Source organism: Heterodontus francisci, chromosome 9, assembly GCF_036365525.1.
Source record: "Heterodontus francisci isolate sHetFra1 chromosome 9, sHetFra1.hap1, whole genome shotgun sequence".
Lineage (NCBI taxonomy): Eukaryota > Metazoa > Chordata > Chondrichthyes > Heterodontiformes > Heterodontidae > Heterodontus > Heterodontus francisci.
Window position 1 is genome coordinate 16,522,185 of NC_090379.1, and position 24,211 is coordinate 16,546,395.

A 24,211-nucleotide genomic window follows, 5' to 3' on the forward strand; every position below is an offset into this window, starting at 1 on the left:
AGAGTAGATAGGGACAAACTGGCAGGAAGTTTGGTAACAGATTTAAAGTAATTGGGGGAAAAAACTGGGGGGGAAAAGTAAAAACACTTTTTTACTCAGCAAGTTTGAGATCTGGAATGCACTGACTGAAAGGGAGACAGAAACAGATTCAATGGTTAACTTTCAAAAGGGACTTGGACCTCTATTTAAAAAGTAAAATTTTGAAGGGTTATTTTGCAATAACAGAGGGAATAGGACTAACTGGTAGCTCTTTCAGAGAGCTAGCACAGGCCGAATAGCCTCCTTCTAAATCCTATGTGTACAGATCCCAGTGAGGACAGGAACAGATTTTGCTGCAATACTGACCCCACTAAAAGTCAAATAACTTACGATCTAATAATGCATATGAAGAATGTCTACATATCTACTCAAGTAGAGACTGCAAGGCGACAGTTGCCCACAGAATATCGAGTTTTGAAGAGCTGACCTGAAATGTCAACTTTGTTTCTCTCTCCACAGATGCTGCCTGACCTACAGAGCATTTTGAACATTTTCAGTTCATATTTTGGAATATTTCTGGTATATTTTTCCCCCAGGCAGGCAATTCTCATCAACAAAATATCATCTTGAAGTAAATATCCTTTAATCTGCTGATCCGCAGTTCACGTCCAATTTTAATCCTTACAAAATACTTGCTTTATCTACATGGTTCATTTGTTCATTGAACTGAAGAGAAAGGGAATGTTGTTTCCGGAAAAGAGGAACAGTTTGCTCTTATCTTGGATTTAGCCCCATTGAAAGGAATGGGGAAATCACACTGCATATGGCACAGTCGTTTTTGAAGGCAGCCTGTGGCAAACCAACTCCCACTGTAAAGCATGGAGGTTGCATGCAAGCAGTCAAAGTCGAAAGTGTCTATTGTCATCACTGCGTCCTGGGATAGTGGCGATAGCTGTGTCACAAGAGGCAGCCCAATATGTGCAGTTTTAAAAAGACAACAAGGATCTGGATGAAGGATTTCTTTTCCAAAATATAACGCGATCACTAGCATTTGAAGAACATGGATTTGAATGATTTTCCCTTGAAAATACTCCTCACATACATATTGAAAGAAAAATCATTTATAAGGTGGACAATGGGGACCCAGTGGATGTGGTGTACCTAGATTTCCAAAAGGCCTTCGACAAGGTGCCGCACAAGAGGCTGCTGCATAAGATAAGGATGCATGGCGTTAGGGGTAAAGTGTTAGCATGGATAGAGGATTGGTTGACTAACAGGAAGCAGAGAGTGGGGATAAATGAGTGCTATTCTGGCTGGCAATCAGTCACTAGTGGTGTGCCTCAGGGATCGGTGTTGGGACCGCAATTATTTACAATTTATATAGATGATTTGGAGTTGGGGACCACATGTAGGGTTTCAAAGTTTGCAGATGACACTAAGATGAGCGGCAGAGCAAAGTGTGCAGATGACTGTGAAACTTTGCAGAGGAACATAGATACATTGAGTGAGCGGGCAAAGGTCTGGCAGATGGAATACAATGTTAATAAATGTGAAGTCATTCATTTCGGTAGGAGTAACAGTAAAAAGGATTATTACTTGAATGGTAAAAAGTTGCAGCATGCTGCTATGCAGAGGGACCTGGGTGTCCTTGTGCATGAATCGCAGAAGGTTGGTCTGCAGGTACAGCAAGTAATTAGGAAGGCAAATGGAATTTTGTCCTTCATTGCTAAAGGGATTGAGTTTAAAAGCAGAGAGGTTATGTTGCAGCTGTATAAGGTACTGGTGAGGCCGCACCTGGAGTAGTGTGTGCAGTTTTGGTCTCCTTACTTGAGAAAGGATATACTGGCACTGGAGAGGGTGCAGGGGAGGTTCACTAGGTTGATTCCGGAATTGAGCGGGTTGGCTTATGAGGAGAGACTGAGTAGATTGGGATTATATTCATTGGAATTCAGAAGAATGAGGGGGGATCTTATGGAAACATATAAAATTATGAAGGGAATAGATAAGATACAAGTAGAGAGGATGTTTCCACTGGCAGGTGAAGCTAGGACAAGAGGGCATAGCCTCAAGATTAGAGGGAGCAGATTTAGGACTGAATTAAGAAGGAACTTCTTCACCCAGAGGGTTGTTAATCTATGGAATTCCTTGCTTCTTCAATAAATGTCTTTAAAGCTAAGGTAGATATCTTTTTGAACAATAAAGGAATTAAGGGATACGGTGAGAGCGCGGGTAAGTGGATCTGAGTCCACGAAAAGATCAGCCATGATCTTATTGAATGGCGGAGCATCCTCAAAGGGCCGGACGGCCTACTCCTGCTCCTAGTTCTTATGATCTTATGATCTTATTTCTTCTACTCGAGAGAAGAAATTCCAATTTTTCAAAATTTACGAACTAGCCTTGATTGATGAATACATTAACATTAACACTTTGGATAATCTTTTTTAGCCCTAGAGGCATAGTTTTTTATTCTTTCATGGATGTGGGTGTCGCTGACAAGGCCAGCATTTATTGTCCATTCCTAATTGCTCTTAAGAAGATGGTGGCTCACCACCTTCTTGAACTGCTGCAGTCCATATGGTGTAGGTACACCCAAAGTGCTGTCAGGAAGGGATTTTGACCCAGTGATAGTTGTCACGGAACTGCTTTTTTCTCCTCTGTTTAAAACAGTGTGCCTTTAAGACTGAGCACAGCGTGCCAGCAGCTGCACCTTTTTCCTAGGCCACAGCAGGAGAGAGAGGTCACATGGTATACTGTAACTTTTAACTGTGGATAATGACTGGCTTCAACCAGTTTGAACTAGAGTCCAGCGAAGCATGCTTCACTGAAAGGAAGAATCCCTCTCTTTTAGCAGGAAAATCTACATTTATCTTCAGGCTTTGTGTTGCCGAAGGAGAGACTCTCTGTCATTTGTTTGTGTTTGCTGGAATTCTCAGTAAAGTTTCTACTGAAAAACTACTGATTTTAGAATCCAAATAGACCTGTGGCTAGACTCCTCGTTAAAAGAATTGTGTGACACCCGTTGCAATCTAAGGGCTTCAAATGCCTATTAAAAGACTGCTTTGAATTTGCTTGGAGACTTCGAGTGGCATCTGATTGTTCTAATCTGGGACACCTCACCAACCAGGAACATAACTCACCAGGACTTATAACCTAGCTACTTATTTTATTCCTGAGAAATACTATTTTTAAAACCGGTTAACTGTTGATTTTTGAATGTACGTGTGTGCGCATTAGGGTGAAGAGAAAAGAAGTTACAAAGTCTTTAGACATAAATTTATCTTAATAGTGTTTAACATTTAGTTTATCAATAAACAGTTAATTTGTTGTTGTTTAAAGATACTTGGTTTGGTCTGTTTTATTCTGGGGGCTACTAAAGTGTTTTAATTTGGCTAAATTCCAGAAGGTGGGAAAACTTGAATAATATTCTGCGACCTGTGGAGTACTGGGACTTAATTGACAGTGCATTACTCCCGCCTTGGTTGTAACATAGTGAAGGAACAGCGATATGGTTCCAAGTCAGGATGGTATGGAACTTGCAGGTGGTCGTGTTCCCATGCATCTGCCGCCCTTGGGCTTCTAGGTCGTGGGTTTGGAAGGTGCTGTCGAAGGAGGCTTGACAAGTTGCTGTAGTGCATCTTTTATATGATGCACACTGCAGCCACTGTGCACTGGTGGTGGAGGGAGTGAATGTTTAAGGTGGTGGATGGGGCGTCAATCAAGAAGGCTGCTTTGTCCTGGAGCTTCCTGAGTGTTGTTGGAGTTGCACTCATCCAGGCAAGTGGACAGTATTCCATCACACTCCTGACTTGTGCCTTGTAGATGGGGGGCAGGCTTCAGGGAGTCAGGAGGTGAGTTACTTGCTGCAGAATTACCAGCCTCTGACCTGCTCTTGTAGCCACAGTATTTATGTGGCTGATCCAGCTCAGTTTCTGGTGAATGGTAACCCCCAGGAGGTTGATGGTGTTGAATTCAGCAATGGCAATACAAATGTCAAGGGGAGATGGCTAGGTTTTCTCTTGTTGGAGATGATTATTGTCTGGCCTTTGTGTGGCGTGAATGTTACTTGCCACTTATCAGCCCAAGCCTGAATATCGTCCAGGTCTTGATGCATGCAAGTATCTGAGAAGTCTCAAATGGTATTGAACACTGTGCAGTGAACATCTCCACTTTTGAACTAATGATGGAGGGTTAGTCATTGATGAAGCAGATGAAGATAGTTGGGCCTAGGACACTACCCTAAGGAACTCCTGCAGTGATGTCCTAAGGATGAGATGATTGGCCTACAACAACCACAACCATCTTCCTTTGTGCTACTGTGCTAGGTATGACTCCAAACAGGAGAGTTTTCCCCGATTCCCATTGACTTCAATTTTGCTAGGGTTCCTTGATGCTATATTCAGTCAAATACTGTCTTGATGTCAAGGGCAGTCACTCTCACTTCGGCCGGAATTTTACAGTGGGCGGACAGGAGCCAGACTCCGACGTAAATGTCGCTGGTGAACCCACTTCTAGCCAGCCTGGGGATCCGTCCAGTATTTTACGGGTCCCCGGGCTTTAACTGGCCCGAGGCGGGACTTCCACCCACTTGAGGGAGGAGGTCCCACCACAGTGAGCTGCCAGCCAATCAGCGGGCCGGCAGCTCTTAGTCTCAGCACCACCACCGGCAGCGGTGGCCACTGCTGGGACTGCAGCCCAGCCAACTGAGGAGGATACCAAGGAGCCAGGACTGAAGGTAAGTTTGGGTTGCCTCACCAGGGGAATCGGTCGTGCCCTGGTGAGGCTAGGGTGGTCGTTTGTGGGGGGGGGGGGCATCCTGGATCCCAGGGTTGGATTGTGAGGTGGGGGCGGCCCTCAATCGGGCACCCTTCAGGGCGGCACAGTGGCGCAGTGGTCAGCACCGTAGCCTCACAGCTCCAGGGACCCGGGTTCAATTCTGGGTACTGCCTGTACGGAGTTTGCAAGTTCTCCCTGTGACCGTGTGGGTTTTCGCCGGGTGCTCCAGTTTCCTCCCACCGCCAAAGATTTGCAGGTGATAGGTAAATTGGCCATTGTAAATTGCCCCTCGTGTAGGTAGGTGGTAGGGAATATGGGATTACTGTAGGGTTAGTGTAAATGGGTGGTTCTTGGTCGGCACAGACTCGGTGGGCCGAAGGGCCTGTTTCAATGCTGTATCTCTAAATATCTATCAACGATACCTTCCATCACTTTGATGATTGAGAGTAGACTGATGGGGTGGTAACTTGCCTGGTTAGATTTGTTGTGCTTTTTGTGGACCAGACATACCTAGGCACTCTTCCACATTATCTGGTAGATGCCAGTGTTGAAGCTGTACTGGAACAGCTTAGCTAGTGGTGCGGCTAGATTCATAAGGATCGGAAGAATTAGGCACTTATCTGAGGATACAGGGGAACTCTTAGACAACTAATCCTTTGCATTATTTATTAGGTTATAGACTATAAAACAGAGTTGTAAATGAAAAGCAGTTTCCACTTAAAGGTTTGGTCTTTATTTTATATGGCCATTTTGAGAGTTGACCCACGGCTTGGTCTTGTACATTATCCCTGATACTATCTGCACTCTAAATAGAAATATTTATGGCCTCTACCAATCCACCATGAATAATAGAGTTCAATTGGGCTCGTTCATGAGGTAGTGAGAAATGGAAGTGAGCCACATTCTTGAAGTGCTGCAGTCCATGTAGTTTACGTGCACGCACAGTTAGGGAGTGAGTTCCAGGATTTTGACCCAGTGGTAGTGAAGGAATGGCGATATAGTTCCAAGTCAGGATGGTGTGTGACGTAGAGGGGAATTTGCAGGCGGTGGTGTTCCCATGCACTTACTGCCCTTGTTCTTCTGGGCAGTAGAGGTCGTGGGTTTGGAAGGTGCTGTCTAAGAAGCCTTTATGAGTTGATACAGTGCATCTTGTAGATGGTACACACTGCTGCCACGGTGTGCCGGTGAACAGTTCCTCTTCAAATGCCCCTTCCTGTCAATTTACAGAATGACAATTCGTCCCATCTGAATGCAGAGCTCATTAAACCTTTTGGCAATTTACCTTTTCCGAGCGATCCATTTGAACCATGCAATTAAAAGAAAAACTTGCGTTTCTATAGCACCTTTCATTGACCTCAGGATGTCCCAAAGTGCTTTTCCCAAAGTTGATTTCAGCCAGTAGTCACTATGGTAATTTAGGAAATGCAGCTGCCAATTTGCGCACAGCAAGCCCCCAACAAAGAGCAATATGATAACAACCAGATAATGTGTTTTTGTGAACTGCATTGAGCGATAGATAAATATTGGTCAGGACACCGAGGATAACTCACCTGCTCTTCTTAGAAGTAGTGCCATAGGATATTTGACTGACCTGAGAGGGCCTCAGTTTAACGTCTGATCCAAAAGAGGGGAACTTTGATAGTGTAGCCCCTCCTTAGAACGTCCCTGAAGTGTTAGCCTAGAGTTTGTGCTCAAGTGTCTGGAGCGGGACTTGAATCCACAACCTTCTGACTCAGAGGTGACACGCTACCCACTAAGCCACGGCTTACACCAAAACAAATTTGTAATTATAAAAAAATTACAACCTTATGCTTCATTTACATTGCAACACTACTGATACAAACAATTCTGACTGCAGTGGCAACACTGCAATGTTTATTCAGGTAGTACTGCTGTCTCTCATCACACGGAGTACTGCCTTAAAAGGATTTCCCACTCCCCTCTTCATCCCACATTATCACTGCCTCTCATGGCACTGTATACCCACACCATTCTTCCCTGTGGCTTAGGTGGAGTTGAGCACACTGTTCATTATTAGAATGCAAGCAGCAAAGCCTATATGTTCAGCAAATAGAGAAACATTCTGCAGTATGAGGACGGAACCACCAATTGAAAATCAGTTTGGATAGCCAGACAGCGCTGATCAGGGGAAATCTCTCCACTGGCTGGAATCATACATAGCACAAAGGAAGATGGTTTTGGTTGATGGAGGTCAATCATCTCAGCCCCAGGACACCACTGCAGGAGTTCCTCAGGGCAGTGTCCTAGGTCCAACCATCTTTAGCTGCTTCTCAGTGATGTTCCCTCCATCATAAGGTCAGAAGTGGGGATGTTTGCTGATGATTGCAGTGTTCAGTTCCATTTGCAACTCTGATAATCAAGCAGTTGATGCCCATATGCAGCAAGACTTGGGCTGTTAAGTGGCAAGTTAACATTCATATCACAGAAGTATCAAGCTATAGCCATCTCCAACAAGGAAGAATCTAACTGCCTCCCCTTGAACTTCAAAGGGAGTACCATTGCTAAATCCCCCGCCATCAACATCCTTGAGGTTACCATTGACAAGAAACTGAACTGGACCAGTCATAGAAATACAGTGGCTACAAGAGCACGTCAGAAGCTGGGAATCCTGCGGCGAGTAACTCATCTCCTGACTCCCCAAAGCCTGTCCACCATCTACAAGGCATGTCAGGCATGTAATGGAATACTCTCCACTTGCCTGGATAAGTACCAGTCCAAAAACACTTAAGAAGCTCAAGTGAATCCAAGACAAAGCAGCTCACTTGATTGGCAGCCCATCCACCATCCTAAATATTCATTCCCTCCACCACCGGCACACTGTGACAGCAGTGTGTACCAGCTACAAGATGCACTGTCTCAACTCAAAGGCTTTTTAGACAGCACTTTCCAAGCCCACGACCTCTGCCACCTAGAAGAACAAGGACAGTAAGTGCATGGGAACACCAACGCCTGCAAATTCCCCTCTACGTCACACACCATCCTGACTTGGAACTATATCGCCGTTCCTTCACTACCGCTGGGTCAAAATCCTGGAACTCGCTCCCTAACTGTGCGTGCACCTAAGCGACATGAACTGCAGCACTTCAAGAATGTGGCTCACCACCACCTCCTAAAGATAATTTGGGATGGACAATGCTGGCCTTGCCAGCGACACCCATATCTCATGATCAAAAAAAAAGACTCCTCGAAGTGACGGATGAGCATAGGTTCAACTTCCACGTCATCAGATTCCAGATCTAAGCTGGAGGCACTGAGGAAATCCTGCGATGTCTCCCTGTAGGTAGCAGGGAAAATCAGATGCTCACAACCAAAGCAACAGCCACTGCATTTAAAATAGCTTCGGTAACATAGTGAAACCTCGCAAGGAGCATTATCAGACAAAATTGGACACCAAGCCACATAAGGCCAGGTGACCAAAAGCTCTGGTCAAAGATGTAGGCTTTTAAGGAACACCTTCAAGGAAGAGAGAGAGGGCTAGAGGAGTGGAGAGGTTTAGGGAGGGAATTGCAGAACTTAGGGCCTAAGTGACTGAAGGTGGGGCATTGAAAATCAGGGATGTGCAAGAGGCTGAAATTGGAGGAATGCAGAGATCTTGGAGGGCTGTAGAAGGTTACAGAGGTAGAGAGGGGTGAGGCCATGGAAGTATTTGAAAACAAGCGCAAGAATTTTAAAATCTAGGTGGACTGGGACCCAATGTAGGTTAGCGAGAACAGGGGTGATGGCCAAACGGACATGGGGCAAGTTAGGTTACGGACAGCAGAGTTTTGGATGAGCACAGGTTTATGAAGAGTGTAAGGTGGGAGGCTCCTGGTCTCTCACATGTTCCATTAATTACATTAGTGATGATTTGGAAGCAAGCAGTCCTTCAATCTTGTAGCTGCAAACTTGCAAAGGCCAACCTGTTTTGAATAGTCACAATAATTTACTAGAGGAAAAAAAACTGCATGAAAAATGGTGGTGTAAAATTTCCATTGCAATGCAATAAAGAAACACACAAAAGTAGAGCTCTGTGTTAATAATGAATAAATAATCATTTACTTTTACTCTTTTCCATCAGTATGACATTTTGTTTCAAACAGATTTATGGGAATCTGTTGCACTTTTTTTACTGGATGGAAGTGTGATTTAATGTCAACTTGGGAGTTTTGTAGCAGAGTAAAAGGAATTAAGAGACATGTAGTATTTTAATGGGGTTAAAAATATCATTGTGCACCATAAAAAATAGTCTGTCAACACGCATGGTCTAAGCTCACACGTGAAGATTGGTTAGATGGAAGATGTACCAGAAGACTCGTGTCAGGCAGTCAGGCATGCCCAGCAGAAATCACAGGCATCAGGAGAGAAGGGAAAAGAATAGCTGGGGTTGGGGGTGGGGTGCATAAATGGTATGATTTTCACTTCAAATACATCTCTAATGGTTGGCATGGAGTGCAATTTCTCAAATGTTTTTTTTCCTTCTCCCAATGCAGAAATGGCCACCATCTGCTCACTCAGAAGTGCTCTCGGAAAATAATGTTCTATTATTACTGTTGCTGCTTTTCCAGAGAGAAAAATTACCTGACCTAGAAACCATTATCTTCCTTACTGGGAATCTGGCAGTTATGCTAACATTTCTAAATAGCCCGCTGTAGAAGTCTCATAGGAAATTTTATCCATTACCAGCAGGGACTGCGAGCTGCACAACATTAATTTGCGGCACTCTGTAACGATCTTTTGGAAATGAGAGCAAACACTGATCACAAATGTTTGCAGGAACTGGGAAGCATTATGGTCCACCACAGCCTCAGGCCAAGATGGGTGACCTTCACATTGCTCAAATTAATACTGATTAACTTAACTGCTTCTTCTCACAGATTGGACTGCAGCTTGCTGCTGAAAGCCACCCATAAATCTGTTTGAAACAGAATGTCAGATTGATGGGAAGGAGCAAAGATAAATGGTTATTATTCATTATTCCATTTAATACTGAATATTTTCTTCCACAGCTTTTATCATTGTTGCATCTGGCAATACTTAATGGCACAGTTGGCAGCCTCAATAAACATTGTGTCTCACACCTTCTCAATGAAGTCAGGTTTTGGATTATTTCATTCAAAATTTAGGATCAACTGTTGCACAGATTTTAATGCTGGACAGAAGGAAGCATATCTTGTTTGCAAACCCGACATATTGATAATTCTGCACCAAACGCTAATATCCTTGGTCTTTGAATGCATAAAGGTCACATGAGAGAGAATGTGATAGAGCTCCCATCGTAGATGGCACTGCTAGTAATCTAACATTTCAAGCAGAAATAATTTCAGCACTTTTTGGGGTGTTTAGAAGGATATCAATCTTCCTGTTTCTTACCAACCCACAGACACTGTACAACTTGAGCGGGCTGCCCAACTTCTCCAGGCTTCTGTGAGTGTTCTGGGGGAGTTCTCCACAGAGTCCCGGCCAATACTCATCCCTTGAATAACATTAGTAAAACAGATCATCTGATCGTTTTCACATTGCTGTTGGTGGGAGCTTGCTGTGTGCAAATTAGGCACCGTATTTCCTACATTACAACAGTGACCAAACTTCTAAAGTACTTCATTGGCTATAAAGCACATTGTGGCATTCTGAGGTCATAAAAGTCACTATATGAATGCATGTCTTTTCTTCTATTTGGTAGCTGTAAATGAATAAATGAGCTGCCAGATACCACTCTTATTCATCAGAATACATGCAAAAAGTCCATGTGAAGTATTTGGTCCATAGGCGCCACTTCCCACCAACTCTTTCCTCTGGGTAATCTATGTGTTGCCGATTCAATACACATTGCTCTCTAGACACTGGGTAAATACCAATTTAATTTTACATTGGTGTATTTATGAAATTAACCAGATTGCTGTATTCACTAAAAGATTTCTGAGCAAGACTTTTATTTCTCATTGTTTTTCACCTTCTATTGACTGCCATTTGTGGTAATTTAAAGCTTGAATTTTTTTGTGAGGAACATTATGTTCAGAGTGCAGCATATTCTTAAATAGCTGCCTTGTGCGCTCATGTAGGGATATGTGACTGGAGCAGTGAGCCCTGTACAAAACACTGCCAGGAAATCAGAGTTGGAATGCTGGGGGAAGGTGATAGCAGAGAATGGATAGCTGAGTGTGTCGATTCAGTTCTTCATTGCTTTGCAGGTAATGTTTTGAAAGATTTAATATTTTTAATAAAAGGTCTTCCTGATAAATTGTCAAACTCTCAATGCAATATAATTTGAATTGAATCTTTGGGTCACCTGTAGGTGATGCAGTGAAAATAGAAGATAGACTTCTCTGCGTCTACCTATTCAAAAATGTTTACTGAACTTAACACGGACAACACTACTTTAAAACATATTTTACTTGCAACCAAATCTGTAAGAAGCATCTTGACATTTATTTTTCTCTCTCCCTTTTAAGTAATGCCCAGCTGCCAGCTCTTCACATCATACTATTGGACCAGGGTTTCTAACGTTCTTTGAGGTTTCATCACATCAGCTTCTACCTCTAACCGATCCATTCCCATGCTTCCGCCATTGGTTGCCCAACACACCGATCCATACGGTGCCCCTCTTCCCACACCACTTGGAAAATGAAAAGACTCTTCATTATCCAATTGGGTAATTATTGACTGACAATAAAACAGCCTTTTTACCTATCACCAATATTTTTTTTTTTTTTTACAGCTGGTAAACAGAAGTGTTCAAAGAAAGTAATAAAAAAAAACAACAATTTTTTTAAAGTCCCCTGGTGATTTTTCTCCAAGTTTGCTTGTAGCAGTGTCCCGGAGATGAGTCTTTAATTCGTGGAAACTCTGTGGGCTGATTCCAGAGGGTTTGTAACCCTATGTTGGTCCTGGTTCGACCTTCCTGAGAATTTACACAAACTGGCTTGGCCAGAACACTTTCCCCCAATTTAACTACAAGAACATGGCGGCACAGTGGTTAGCGACCCGGGTTCAATTCTGGGTACTGCCTGTGCGGAGTTTGCAAGTTCTCCCTGTGACTGCGTGGGTTTCCTCCCACAGCCAAAAAAAACTTGCAGGTTGATAGGTGGCCATTATAAATTGCCCCTAGTATAGGTAGGTGGTAGGAGAATATAGGAAAGGTGGGGATGTGGCAGGAATATGGGATTAGTGTAGGATTAGTATAAATGGGTGGTTGATGGTCAGCACAGACTCGGTGGGCCGAAGGGCCTGTTTCAGTGCTGTATCTCTAAATAAATAAATAAACATAAAGCATCGTGCACATTAGCATAGTGGTTACGTTACTGGACTAGTAATCCAAAGGGCTGGACTAAAGATCTGGAGACTTAAGTTCATAATCCCACCACGGGTAGCTGAAAAAAATTTACATTCAGTGAATTAAATAAATCTAGAATTAAAAAGCTAGACTCAGTAATGGTGACCATGAAACTACCAGATTGTCATAAAAACCCATCTGGTTCACTAATGTCCTTTCGGGAAGGAAATCTGCCGTCCTTACCCAGTCTGTCTGATATGTGACTCTTGACCCACAGCAATGTGGTTGACTCTGAACTGTCCTCTGAAATGGCCTAGCAAACTAATCGGACATATTCAAGAAGGTGGCTCAAGGGTGATTATGGATGGGCAATAAATGCTGGCCTTGCCAGTGATGGCCACATCCTTTGAATGCATTAAATAAAAGGAATAAGTAAAGGCCATTCTATCCAGCAAGCCTGTTACTTTCACAGACCATGTGCAATTCTCCATGCCATGGGCTGTATTTCTTTTCACCTCTTTTGGAAAGGGTCCGAAATTTCTCACTGCCTACTTCTAAAGATAAATCATGTACAATGCCAGCATGCCCAACTAAGCTTAAACCTGTGGCATGACATTTCCAATCAGGCAGCAGCCATTTTCTACAAAGCATCTGATAATTGAAATGGGAAGAACCGCCACAGGTGAAATTTAATGCAGACAAGCGTAAAGTTAGAATCCTAAAATGGTTCCAGCACAGGAGGAGGCCATTTGGCCTGTCGTGTCTGTGCCAGTTCTCTGCAAGAGCAACTTCACCTAGTCCCACTCTCCTGACTTTTCCATATAGCCCTACAAATTTTTCTCATCAGACAATTATCCAGTTCTCTTTTGAAAGCCTCAGTTGAATCTACCTCCACCACTCTCTCAGGCAGTGCATTCCAGATCCTAATCACTCACTGCGTAAAATGTTTTTCCTCTTGTTACCGTTGCTTCTTTTGCCAATCACCTTAAATCGGTTTCCTCTGATTCTCGATCCTTCCACCAATGGGAACAGTTTCTCCCTATCTACTCTGTCCAGACCCATCATGATTTTGAACACCTACGTCAAACCTCTTCTTAATCTTCTCTCCTCCAAGCAGAACAATCCCAGCTTCTCCAAGCTATCCACATAACTGAAGTTCCTCATCCCTGGAAGTATTCTTTAAATCTTTTCCGCACCCTCTCTAATGCCTTCACATCTTTCCTAAAGTGTGGTGCCCAGAATTGGACACAATACTCCAGCTGAGGTCAAACCAGCATTTTATAAACTTCCTTGCTTTTGTACTCTATACCCCTATTTACAAAGCCCAGGACCAAACATGCTTTATTCGTCACCTTCTCAACTTGACCTGCCACCTTCAATGCACATATACTCCCAGGTCCCTCTGCTCCTGCACCACCTTTAGAATTGTATCCTTTATTTTCTATTGCCTTTCCTCATTCTTCCTACCAAAATGAATCACTTCACGCTGGCAAAAGGTCACAGACCTGAAATGTTAACTCTGCTTCTCTCTCCACAGATGCTGCCTGACCTGCTGAGTATTTCCAGCTCTGTTTTTATTCCACTTCACACTTCTCTGCATTAAATTTCATCTGCCACGTGTCTGCCCATTCCACCAGTCTGCCTATTGTCCGCTTGAAGTTTATCACTATCCTCCTTACAGTTCACAGTATTTACAAGTTTTGTGCCATCTGCAAATTTTGAAATTGTGCCCTGCACACCCAAGTCTAGATCATTGATATACATCAAGAAAAGCAGTGGTCCTAATACTGATTCCTGGGGAACCCCACTATATACCTTCCTCCAGTTCTGCACTTAGGAAGGGGAAGTGGGTCACAAATTTACAATCACAAGAACTTGCATTTATAGAATGCCTTAAATGTAGTAACATATCCCAAACTGCTTGAAAACAACTCCAGGAATGGTTTTCAAAGAATGATGGAATTGAAAAAGGTTTAGCTATCATAAAGACTTGACAGTGAACATGTCTAATCAAAGTAGAACAGCACTGCACAAAGCCAATGGAATACTGAAAAATACAGCTACAGCTATAGAATACAAGGTGGAGGAAGTTGTCCTGAAAAAAAGTGTGGGTCTGGTCAGAAAGCAACTTGTGTATTGTGTCCAGTTCTGGTCAGCAAGGCACAACAGACACTGAAGCATTGGAGAAAGCAAAGGGAAGACGCCCTGGTCCAGGATTTTATGCTAGCGACAGGCATCTCGACGTCTGGAAAAAGTGATGCCGAGAACCCGCGTCGCCTCTTCTGTGGAACCAAATCTAGTGCCAAATAGGCACTTAAATGGACAATGACAGGCCTTCCACGCAATCAAGGACCCTGACGAAGGAAGTTCCGCCCTCCGAGAACTGCTGGTCTGGTCAGAGGCGGTGGCTGCTGCTGCAGGAGCACCGACAAGAGGCCGAAGAACCTTGTTGGACCCAGGCCACTGGCAGGTCAGGGCGGGAGGGGTCACTCGGGCTGGGGATCGTGGGGGAGGAGGGTTTAGCAGGTTCGTCAGCAAGGCCAAAGGGGTGGCTCTCAGCAGGCACCCCCCCCCCCCTCCCCGATGCCAGGTTCCTCATTCAGGCTAAGCGCGTTTTCACAAGGGAACACCACTACCACCCCCCCACCACACTGGAGCCGGGAAGCAGCCTGCATGGTTTTTCATGCCGTGCTTCCTGTGGAGCTGCAGAACCTCCTGCCACATGGCTAATTGTGGGATGAGGCCCTTAATTGGGCATTAATTGTCCAGTTAAGAGCCTCTATTAGCAACAGAGTGGGAAGGCCTTCCACCCTGGACTTAATTTTGACAGAGGTGGGAAGGTGGTGGGGCTTCCCCCACACCCATACCCCCCCCCCCTCTCCCAACTCCACCCAATTCTATGCTCTCCCCCCTCCAAACCCACCCCAGGGAGAGAATGAAATTCCCCTTCTAGTGTCATGGATCGGAGTAATAAAGAAACCCTAAAATAAAAACAGAAAGTGCTGGAAATACCTAGCAGGTCAGGCAGCATCTGTGCAGACAGAAGAAGAGTTAATGTTTCAGGTCTGTGACCTTTCATCAGTTTTTATTTCAGATTTCCAGTATCTGCAGTATTTTGCTTTTAATAAAAAAAACCCTGGTGGGTTTCAGGCTTTTCAGCTCTGAAAGGAGGCTTCTGAAGTGATCTTATATTAGACTGTAAACTGTATGGAAAAGGCAAATCTAGAAAATGACAAACTAAGTCGTGCCAGTAGGATCAGAGGGCACAGCTGTAAAGTAGCTAAAAAAATGTATTTTAGAGCTATCAGGAAATTCTTCTGGCAAAAATACATGGAATTCCAGGCAGAAGCAAGAACTTTGTAATCATTTATGAAACAACGATGTTTCAATGGCAGAGCGCGGCGGTGAAATGTATGGGGGAGAACATAGGTCCTTCTATCTGGATGAACTAGAATAAATCAAATTTTCTCCTTCATTCATAGCTATTTTGTTATGAAACCATGTTTCATCAAAAATGACTATTTATGGAGCAGATTGAAACCACAAGATGAGTTTTAAAATAGACCGACAAACTGTGGACATCTACAAGATGCACTGCAGCAACGCACCAAGGCTCCTTAGACAGCACCTTCCAAACCCGCAACCTCTACCACCTAGAAGAACAAGAACAGCAGATGCATGGGAACACCACCTGCAAGTTCCCCTCCAAGTCACACACCATCCTGACTTGGAACTATACCGCTGTTCCTTCACTGTCGCTGGGTCAAAATCCTGGAACTCCCTTCCTAAACAGCACTGTAGGTGTACCTACCCCACATGGACTGTAGTGGTTCAAGGCGGCAGCTCACCACCACCTTCTCAAGGGCAATAAATGCTGGCCTAGCCCGCGACGCCCACAATCCATGAACAAATGAAAAAAAAGTATTTATTAAACGGCTTAAACAGCAGTTTACATGTTTTCACCTTGCAAAATTACAAAACTATCATAAAGGAGCAGGGCTGTCTTGAATTGAACCACCCAAACCATCAGCTTAGACGAGTGTGAATGGCCCATTACCTGAACTACTCACAGACATTGAGACATAACCTGTTTATTCTTCAGGTGGGTGCGGCCGATCAGTTAAACTCATCACTTTAGACAATGGACCTGGAATGAGGGGTTCCCAGCTTGCTGTGACCATATTTGGTAACTGGCTAGATTGAGAATAGTGGTCCTGTGGTAGCAAGCTATCCCTTTGTGTTAGAAAAATTGCTTCTCCAGAGGGAATCAGAATCCACCAGACCATAATGGGAATAATAGTGACAACTCGGGGGGGGGGGGGGGGGGGGTGTGTGGGGAGAGTGGTGGAGGGGCTGGATTTATGCTGGCCCCCGTGTTGAGTTTGAAGGCGGAGAGCATGTAATCAGGTGGGATGGTGGCAAGAGGGAACCCCGCCATCTTCCCGCCTCCATTGAAATTAAGTCCGGGGTGGGAAGGCCTGTGAACGGCCTTCCCACTCCATCACCAATTGAGGCCCTAAATGGGCAATTAATGCCCAATTAAGGGCTTCATCGTGCCGCCACAGCAATTCACCCAGCGGCGGGTGGGCCTGTCGCTGCATGGGGAGCTCGGGAAGAATAATTGTGCAGATTTCTTGCTGGCTCCAGGGGGAGGGGTGATGGGGGATCCCTCATTAAAAAGGCACAGTGGCTGAACGAGGGACCCAGCATCAGGAAACGGGGTTGGGGGGCCACTGAGAGCCAGCTCCAGCCCTTGCTGCCGACTCCTCTACACCACCCTCCCCTACGATCCCCACCCCGCAAGACTCCTCCCGACTTGACATACCTCTGGCCTGGGTCCAGCGCCGCTCCTAGGCTCTACCAACAGCAGCTACCGACTCTGCGGTGGCACCAATCAGAGGCCATCAGTTCTCACTGGGCAGGACCTCCGTTGCCGGGGTCCTTGATCCCGAGGAAGGCCCGCTGCTGTCCAGCTAAGTGCCTAAACTTGACTCAGTGGGCCTCCCATAGAAGGGACAGCGCGGGTTTCTTGCCGGCCCTTTTGCTGGAGGTCGAGACCCCCGTTGCCTGGATAAAATCCCAGCCATGGTCTTTCTCTCTCCCTCCAGCCGTTCTGCAAGTGGGTGCCCTAACCAGCTAAACATTGCAAGCAGCGTCTTCAACATAAACCAAACAGCTGCTGACTTCAGAGAAAAAGACAGAGATCGTGCGTCAAGACTGTAAATCATCTCTACGCAGAATCCAGGAAAAATCACCGACCACGGCCTGACACCATCCAATGCATTAACCTACAGGATTCGTATATGATTGACTTTCTTCTGGACACTCAAACAAATTAATCCACCCTTCCTCCTTGTAACCTACTTGTGTGTGCATGTGAATCTCTTGGGTGCATGTGCAACTGTGAGTTGGAACATTTTATTATTATTTTTATTTATTGGGTATTAAGAACAATAAACACTACTTCCTTTTCTTTTAAACCTAACAAGAAAACCTGTCTGTGTGCCTTTTACCATCACAGCACTTAAACAGTTAAACACTCGCTAAATTGACAAGCAAATTCTTTTTAAGAAACACCTGCTGTGGTCAACCAAGAGGTGGAAAGAGCAGAAGCCCTTCTCCCATCTCTCACCTGGCTGGAACAATCTTGTGATCTCCATCTCTGTATTATCTTTATCCATTCTGAACACAATGTTCTTCCAGCGTTTTTTTAAAAAAGAGACTAATCAATGCAACATTAAATGCTTGGTCTGCTTATCATGGAATATAAGCTTTTTTGGAATTCATTTTAAATCCCATTACGTCTGTGCTCCTCTTTACTTAAATAACTGGAAAATTTTGAAATCACTGCTCTGAAACCAGCCCTCACATAATCAGCTTTGGCATCAGTGAGTGACTCTTGGCAGCTTGATTGCAAATGTGCTCCATCTCTGGAGTCCTACTGACTGGCTCCAATTGTAGCTGATTTCTGTGTCTGTATGAAAATCTATTTAAGTATTGTCTCTTGTGTTCCTGTATTTGCTCACTAGTAAAAACAACATGAAACAAAACACATTCACTCTTTTGTCTCCCTGCCACGTACACACTCAGGCAGTGCATCCCCATAATTCAAGTACCAATCAGGAGTGATCTAAAAAAATCTCGTCACCTGAATTTTTAAAACAGAGTTAGGCAAAATTAAAATGCATATGAAAAATCAAAGCCCTGAGGTTATTCCTGATTTGGTAGCTATCTAAATTATTAAAAAGGGGCATGACTGCTCTGCTGGGAGGAAGGTAATGAAGTTATTTTGACGGTTTAGACTTTTCCTAAATTGTTTTCAGTAGCTGTGGAAGCACCTGTCCTGCCAGATACTCTTTACCATACAATTTGTTTTGAAAAGTTTAAACAGCACAGTTCTCAAATACCACCTTTCCCATGAAGAATTCTTTGTAATTGTGGGCTAACTGGTTGATATTTCCATTTGGACACCAAAGAATCAAAAGGTGTTAAAATTGGACAGATTGTCAATATAATGAGAATGCAGGTCAATTTGCTATTGATGTTCTGTCTCTAGAGGCAATTAGATCCTTAAATACCACATATAATGATATTTTGCAATGCATACTAAAGATAAACAGGTAAAGAAAATGATAACTGCACCAACTTCAAATAACAGACTATGAAGAGTTGAGTGCGCAAGTCTGAAAAAGCCAGGATTCTAGCTTGACTAGCGCTACCAATAAACCTTCCTGATCTCACGCAAGAGAAAGTGCCAACATTTGTAGGTAATTTCAGCACAGGAGGTGGTCATCATACCTGCACAGTTTCGACCTCTCTACCGGAGCTATTACTCAAAGCATGTGGCGATTTGGGGAAATGATACCAGTTTTAAAATTTTTCATTCCCCACCCACCTCAATGGCTCCTACACTCCCCTCTGACCCAAACCACCATCCAAATGGCACTCTCCCATCCACCGTGACTCAGTTAATATTGAGCCCCAGCAGTCTGTTTTCTCCACAGATGCTGACTGAGCTGCTACTCATTTTCAATTGTTTCTATATTTTTACATAATAAAATAATGACTTGAGGGTGAATATTTCTACTGCTTTCCACACTATCTTAACCTTATCTTAACGGTTGAGGGGGACTAGTGGTGCTGGTGGTGTGCAGAGCCTTGGGTGGTAGTAGCCACTATTGCCAGGCCAAAAACCGTTCTAAAATGCGGAAGTTACTTTTGACTTGCAGCAAAATACAGACTCAGTTGCGTTAGTGGAAAACTACTGCAAGTGCAAAGACTTCCACTCACACTTACAGCTCAAGCAAATGTTTATTGAATGTCAGGTCCAAACATTTGAGCACCCTGTACTTCAGAATTGAATTGAAATTTCCAAGCCCCTGAGGTACGTGCCAATAACTGTGATCGACCACAAGACCGGGGTGAGATTCACTACATTCGGATTATCACACGCGATTTCTGCAGCCCCCAACGAAGCAGCAATTCCCAATGGAGTAAATGACAATGCATTGCACCATGGCTCATTCTTACAATATAAAGTTCATCATGCATTCTAAGGTTAACAGCCTGCTCAAGGCTACCATCAACTACTCCATGTTAAGCAGCTTCGTATTGACCATTTGAATGGTAAGATTAAAGCCTCTAAAACAACCTATTTTTTTTTTTAAGGTAAGTCCTTTCAAAGTTTTTTCATCTCGTTCTAGTATGAAAGAACTGCGTCAGTAGCATATTACTGGGCTTCCATCCAACTTAATGTAATGTAAGGTGAACGTTAACTCTGCTTCTCTTTACACAGATGCTGCCAGACCTGCTGAGTGGTTCCAGCATTTCTTGTTTTTATTTCAGATTTCCAGCATCCACAGTATTTTGCTTTTATTATTATTAATGTAAGGTGAGTTTGCTAGAACAATCTAGCCATGAGCATTTCCTGTGGTAAATTGAGCAGCGCCATCTTTAATCCTGGCAGCTGCCTGAACATCACAGACACCAACGTTCCAGTTGAAGAGCCTGCATTTGTGCATGTGCAAGTACAGCACCACCTAGTGGGTGCGTTGTCAGCAAACGCAGCCTAGGGAAAATGCTGGAATCTATTATTATTAACAGCTCACTTAGAAAGTCATAATATGATTAGGGAGAGTCAACATAGTGTTTTTTGAGCATGTAACTAGCAGGGGAGATAAAAGGAGAACAAACCTCTGCCTCTCTCTACTCCTATAAGATGCTTTTTAAAACCTACCACTTTGACCAAGATTTCAGTCCGAATAGCTCCTTGCGTGGATCGGTGTCAAAGCTTGTTTCATAATGCTTCTGTGAAGTGTCTTGGGATGATTTTACTACACTAAAGACACTACATAAATAGAAGTTGTTACTCAATGAAAAATTGGGATTTGTAAAGCAGTAACCAGATCCCTTCCAAATGGAAAATTCTTCAGGTAAGCTCTTAATGGATCGGCTTCTGATGAGGAAGGGCAGGGGTGACATTGGAAAGAAAACCGGAGGAGGAAATAAAGAAATCACACTTGAGCACACTGCCCAGTCGGATCAGCTGCTGAGCAGCTCATCCATCTCTCGCAGTTAAAGTTGATCCTCCCTTGATAGAGAGAAAGAGAGAGACAACTATAACTGTTGCAGACGGAGGACAGAAATGTCGCTGATGGTTGGCAGCAGACTGTGTATTTAACCCCTTCTCACTTAAAAGATTAAGAAAACAGAGAAAAGTAAAAAAGAATCTTTTTGAAAGAAAGTCCCATTCTTTAGAGCAAAATTACTAAGCCTTTTAAAGGCTTTAAGGATTCTGGAAAACAACGGTTAGGAATATTATCATAACTTAAAATTAGTTAATGGTCAGATGTTCAATTACACAAGACAAGTTAAGTGAATAACTGACAAATCAATAGCTGCTTAATTGAATCCAATTTTATTTAACAAATCTTTTTCTTGTGATATCCCTGCTCTTTGCAGCTCACTGAAGTGAATGCTATCATCTGCCGCTGAACTGAGCACAAACTCTGCAGTGCCTGCAGTTGGGGTTTTCAATATTACAGGTTTCCACTGCCCCTACTGCTCTTTCCATTTTAGACCAGTTTCCAACATCACAGCTGACTGCAAAGCCAAGTCGTTCTGCCACTGTGCACCCGTCTACCTCTTCCTGGATTCATTCATCTCACGCGGTGCTCCCTCTGCCATTTGTCCTGCCTTCACTGCCCATGTTCATTCCAGGCTGTTTGGCCTCTTTCCTCTCAGCCTAAGATCGCATTTAGAAATAGTGCCCTACTGGGGCACATCAGGCAAGCTAGTGCATGCTGGTGTAACATTGCAGCTGGCTGATCCACAGGTCAGCCCATTATCAAGTTGAAAACTGCTGCATTATTTCAAAACAGCAAAAGCAGATGGAGCAATGTAAAGATTGCTCAGATGGAATAAATATTGCTTGCAAATTGCCTATCCACTGAAGGGGGCTGCAATGTATTATGTTTGTCCCCATTTTTAGGTACCCCTCTTTTTGAAGTCCCAATTGCGTGGCTACACAAAATTTAACATCCAGGTACCAGCGTTGTTTTGATCCTTAAGAGGTACACAAGAACAACCCCGGTTAACCTTCCCTTGCAGGCGGTAGATTTGTGAGGAGAGGCAAGGTCAACTGATATTGACCTATCCCCCTACTGGCCAGGTACAATGATTGCTTTCACTGTAAATGGCACTGCCCTTTGCCCTTTCTGATCCACTACCATCCACTCCTCAAAAAGCCTACCCTCAAACCAGCCATTCCCTCCAAACGGCACATTATAGTAAATCTGCATTTGCTGGTTTAGGCCCTTCAATATGTCAGCTGTGGCTCAGTGGGTATAACTTTTGCCTCTGAAGCAACAGGTCTTTGGTTCAAGACCCACTCTACAGACTTCAGCATCTCATAGAGGCCGACACTCCAATGCAGTACTGAGGGAGTGCTGCACTGTCGGTGTTGCCGTCTTTTGGATGAGGTCTCTCAGGTGGACGGAAAAGATCCCACAGCTCTCTTTGAAGACCGGGGTGGGGGATGTCCGGGCTAATATTTATAGCTCAATCAATATCACTAACAGAGATAATCTGGTCATTTATTTCACAACTGTTTGTGGGAGCTTCCCGTGTACAAATTGACTGCCACATTTCATAGAATGGTTACGGCACAGAGGGAGGCCATTTGGTCCATCGTGTCCATGCCGATTCTCTGGAAGAGCAACTCAGCTAGTCCCACTCCTCTGCCCTTTCCCTATAGCCCTGCAAATTCTCTCTCTTCAGATGTTTACGCATTTGAAAGCCATGACAGAATCTGCCTTCACCGCACTCTTAGGAAATGCATTCAAGATCCTAACCACTCGCTGCATAAAAAGATTTTCCTCATGTTGCCATTGGTTCTTTTGCTAATCACCTTAAATTGGTGTTCTCTGGTTCTTAACCCTTCCCTTTTGGGTGGCACAGTAGTTAGCACTGCAGCCTCACAGCTCCAGCGACCCGGGTTCGATTCTGGGTACTGCCTGTGCGGAGTTTGCAAGTTCTCCCTGTGACTGCGTGGGTTTTCGCCAGGTGCTCCGGTTTCCTCCCACAGCCAAAGACTTGCAGGTTGATAAGTAAATTGGCCATTATAAATTGCCCCTAGTGTAGGTAGGTGGTAGGGGAATTGTGGGGATGTGGTAGGAATATGGGATTCATGTAGGATTAGTATAAATGATTGGTTGATGGTCGGCACAGACTCGGTGGGCCGAAGGGCCTGTTTCAGTGCTGTATCTCTAAATAGATAAATAAAAATCAAGGGGAACAGTTTTTCCCTATCTACTCTGCCCAGACCCCTCATGATTTTGAACACCTCTACCAAATCTCCTCTTAATCTTCGCTTCTCCAAAAGAAGAGCCCCAACTTCTCCAATCTATTCACACAACAGGAATCACACAACTGGAATCCCTCATATCTGGGACCATTTTCATAAATCTTAAGTGTGGTGCTCAGAATTGGAAGCAATACTCCAGTTGAGGCCAAACCAGTGTTTGATAAAGGTTCATCATAACTTCCTTAGTTTTGTACTCTATGCAGCTATTTATAAAGCCCAGGATGTCTCATGCCTTTTTAACCACTTTCACAGCCTGCCCTGCCATCTTCAACGATATGTGCAGATATACTCCCAGTTCCTTTATTTTATATTGCCTCTCCTTGTTCTTCCTATATCTTAATAGCAACCGTACTCCAAAAATTATTTTGTTGGCTGTAAAGCTCTTGGCGACATCCTGAGATCATGAAAGACGCTACTTAAAATGATATTTTTTTTTTTATCAGCCATATTCCCCCAGAACTGTTCAATAACCTTCTGTATGGCTTCTGCTCAGCCCGCCTGGTGAACATCATAATTATCGTCCTCTATGATAGTGACTGCAGCACATTTTTACCTCTTCGTCTTCCTCGGCACCTCTGAAACATTCACCACAGTTAAAATCACTTTCTTCCTTTGTTGCCTCACGTCTACTATCCACTCCATGAGACTGGCCTTGCTTGCTTCCAATTTTACTTGTCACAGCACTCACTAATTCTTGTGGTGTAAGTTATCACCATCTGCTAAAATTTTAGCACAGCACAACTGTAAGTCCAGTGGCACATTCACAGGAAACTAAAGGCCAGCAGTTATGGAAACAAATGAATGCACACATGCCAGTCTTGATTAAAATACTTCTGCACAAGCAACTTCATTTACAAATGGCTGCTCTTGACCCAATGCATGATCACCCTGTCATTTGCAATCATCCTATTTTGGATACAAACTACAACCATTGTCAGGTCTCTGCAGAGCAAGCAATGCCTCTAGCAAATCTGTCAAGCAGAAATGACCAGCGTGTGCTTTATTTTATCAACAAACAGGGGGAAAGGCTCAAAAAAATGGGATTGTTCTCCTTAGAACTGAGAGAGTTAAGGGAAGAATTGATAGAGATGTTCAAAATCATGAGGGGTTGAGGCAGAGTCAATAGAGAGAAACAAGCAAATGGACCGCTGGGTGGAGCACTACCTAGAACTGTTCTTCTTTTCTTTTGGGCCTCCTTATCTCGAGAGACAATGGATACGCGCCTGGAGGTGGTCAGTGGTTTGTGAAGCAGCGCCTGGAGTGGCTATAAAGGCCAATTCTGGAGTAACAGGCTCTTCCACAGGTGCTGCAGAGAAATTTGTTTG

General features: G+C 43.9%; 1 protein-coding gene across 1 annotated transcript in view; it reads right to left on the reverse strand.

The window, feature by feature from the left end:
- Positions 1 to 24,211, reverse strand: part of LOC137373311 (neurexin-3-like) — an 883,651-nt gene that overhangs the window by 189,303 nt on the left and 670,137 nt on the right. The gene's annotated exons all lie outside the window — the stretch shown is intronic.